Consider the following 3,318-nt stretch of genomic DNA (forward strand, 5'->3'; position numbering starts at 1 on the left):
TACATGCTTTTATTACACACGCCTTGCTATTGTAATGCTCTCTGTATGTAGGAGTTAGCCAGGCCTCCCTCTCTCGACTACAGCTGGTTCAAAACGCTGCTGCTGCTCGCCTCCTCACTGGAACTCGTAAGCGAGATCACATCACCCCTGTCCTTGCCTCTCCCACTGGCTCCCAGCTACTTTTAGGATTGATTTTAAGATTTTATTGTTTGTTTTTAAAGCCCTCCATGGACTAGCTCCATCTACATAACTGATCTGTTGAAGCCACATGCTCCTTCAAGATCTTTAAGGTCTGCAAACCAGTCTCTTCTTGTTGCCCCTAAAACACGGCTGAAGAGTAGAGGGATCGGGCTTTCTCAGCCGCAGCCCCGAGACTTTGGAATGAGCTGCCTCTACATGTCAAACTGGCCCCCAGCCTTCCGGTTTTTTAAATCGCGACTTAAAACACATTTTTATTCCCTGGCTTTTTAATACAGCATGAGACTTTATGTTGTATTTGTCTGGTGTTGTATTCTGTCTATTTGTTTCCAGTTCTATGTACAGCACTTTGGTCAACCAGGTGGTTTTTTAAATGTGCTCTAGAAATAAAGATTGATAATGTCTCAGAAACAAACAAGTGAAGAGTAAGGATGGACTGACATATCACACACATATTCCAAAAGGCAAATGTGACATAACAGTTGAGGACTGACCTGGCAGGCGTTATAGAGGAAGCTGGTGCTCAAACTTCTTGATGCCCAGGATCTGCTGGGAACATCTCGTACAGCTGGTCCTTGCTGAGGATGGTTCAGAGGCGCGCTGGCAGTCAGTCTCTGCTGGGGCTTCCTGGGGTCCTCCTCACCGCGGTAGATGGTGTCGAACTTGGCAATCCAGGAGCTCAGCACAGTCTCTTTGCTGAGGCCGTCGATCTCTGGCAGGCTGCGCACCCGCTTCTCTATGTGCTTCTTAAAAACCTCCCGGGAGTCGCTGGCCGAGCAGCCGCCACTCTGCACCATCCGGGACACGCGGTCACTTTTCAGGAAGATCTGCAATCAGTTGGTGAAAGACAGACTCAGTGCTTGTTTTTTTAATCAAAAGATTTGGATCCTATATTCCTAGTTTCCACTATCTTATCTTACTATAATTACCACTATTCATCATTCAACTGCTATTATTATTATGATCATATTTCTCTATATCTGTAGATCTACCAGTGTCTCTGTGTTAAAACTGGCAGCAACAGATACCACCAGCAAAGAGCCAGGATTCAGGAGCCAAGATCTCTGCCTAATAGGGCGTTTTTTCCTCGCTACTGTAGCACCAATTGCTTGCTCTGGGAACTTGTTGGGTCTTTTTTCTATAAGAGTGTGGTCTAGACCTACTCTATCTGTAAAGTGTTTTAAGATAACTCTTGTTATGATTTGATACTATGAATAAAATTGAATTGAAATTGGGTTATAACAAACTCAGGAATTCTGGCTCCAATCTGTGGGTGGATCTTGAGAGGATGTTGCTAACTGGCAAGAGTTACGATCATGTACCTAGAGTATAACTCACTCTGCTATCACCATGGATATTCCTACTCTTTCTGCCCTGCTTGCCTTCTACCCCCTACTTTAAGTGCAATACAGCAGACTTAATGTGTTCCCGTTTCACACTTTACATGAAATTTGTTTGTAATTTGTGAAGTTTATAACTTGGTAGTCTGGATCAACGGACATCCACCCGCTGGATGTCAGGTTTTCTGCGTGTGTATTGTTGTTCAGGAAACAAGAAACTTTGAGCTAGCAAACTACACGCTGAATATAGCAAGCTTTGAAGAAAATTTGGATCTTGGATCTTTGGATCTTAGTAACATTGACACATCTTACAGCAGTGTTGCATTGCTTGTGATACACAGTATATAAACCAGTGGTAACTAGCACTACCTTTTATGAATATCATTGTCAGTATCAATATCAGTGTCTCCCTTTGTATACAGTATGTATTTATCTTCCTCCAAATATCTTTAATTTTACTATATATGTAAATACACTTCGAAGTGTATGTCATATATTATTTGTACTTAATGTACTGAGCATCTTGGACTAAAAATCCCACGTGTAAAAATGCCACAATTTTTTCATAGTGGAAGGATAGAACAGACTTTGGAAAGACACACTACTGTTCACTTATATTGCGATACAGCATAGCAGGTCAATTTCACGACACAGCATAGCATCATGATACAGCATAGCATCGTAATACATTATAGCATCGTGATACAGCATAGCATTGCAACACAGCATAGCATCGTGATACAGCATAGTATCGCGATACAGCATAGCATCGCGATACAGCATAGCATTGCGATACAGCATAGTATTGTGCAACTGCAACACAGAGTTTCCCTTCGGGGAAGTATTTCTGATTCTGATTCTGATTCTGATTGTGATGCAGCATAGCAATACAGCATAGCATCGTGATACAGCATAGCAATACAGCATAGTATCGTGATACAGCATTGTATTGCGATACTGTATTGATATACAGACCACAAGTATCGATCTATTATTATTATTATATATGTCTTGGTCAGTTTGTCTGCTTGACAATCCCATTTTGCAGCAATAAAAATAAGAGATGTTTAGTTTTCATAACCAGATGTTGACAAAGTTTCTTTTTGGGGACATCATTTGAAAATCGTAATTGGTAAAATTGGTCAAGTGGAAAAAGGTCATGAACTGCAACAATCACAGGATATTGCATATGTTTAAAATTGCAACAATATTGTATTGTGACATGAGTATGGTGATTATATGGTATCGTGAGGTCTCTGGTGATTCCCTTCCCCTACTGTTGACCATGTTTTATTATGTCATTTATTGATGCTGTAAAAAGCACAAATGAAATTCTAGTCACCTAATTTGTATTGAGAACTCCAGAGACAGAGTTCATAAAACCTGGAGCAATAAAACCAAACGTCTGCAGGCATCACTAGAGAATTTGTTCGGTATTTTAAACTAGAACACTGTACCCTCTTAAGAGCCATCTTATAACCCTCTTCTTGTTTTCTCATGATGATTTCCACCACCATAGACACAAAGAAGACTTCTAACCTAACATGCAAACCTTTTGGCATTTGTGAAAGCTGACTCATATTTGAAAGACTCTGGTTTGTGACTGATGGTGAATTCCTGTCACCTGCTGTCGTCACGGCCTTGCTCTTTGTAACCCTATGCCTCCGTTATCTCTATCTTTCTATTTTGTCTGTCTCCCATCCTTTTCTGTCTGCCCGCGTCGTTCTTTAGCCTGAAGCTAAAGTCGAGCAAGAGAGCTTTGGGTTTTAATTGAATTGGA

General features: G+C 41.0%; 1 pseudogene; it reads right to left on the reverse strand.

Annotated features, from left to right (window-relative positions):
• Positions 1 to 692: 692 nt before the first annotated feature.
• Positions 693 to 1,021, reverse strand: LOC116679877 (calcium-dependent secretion activator 1-like; annotated as a pseudogene).
• Between the last annotated feature and the right edge of the window lie 2,297 nt (positions 1,022 to 3,318).

The sequence above is a fragment of the Etheostoma spectabile genome, unplaced genomic scaffold (genome assembly GCF_008692095.1).
Source record: "Etheostoma spectabile isolate EspeVRDwgs_2016 unplaced genomic scaffold, UIUC_Espe_1.0 scaffold00018264, whole genome shotgun sequence".
Classification (NCBI taxonomy): domain Eukaryota; kingdom Metazoa; phylum Chordata; class Actinopteri; order Perciformes; family Percidae; genus Etheostoma; species Etheostoma spectabile.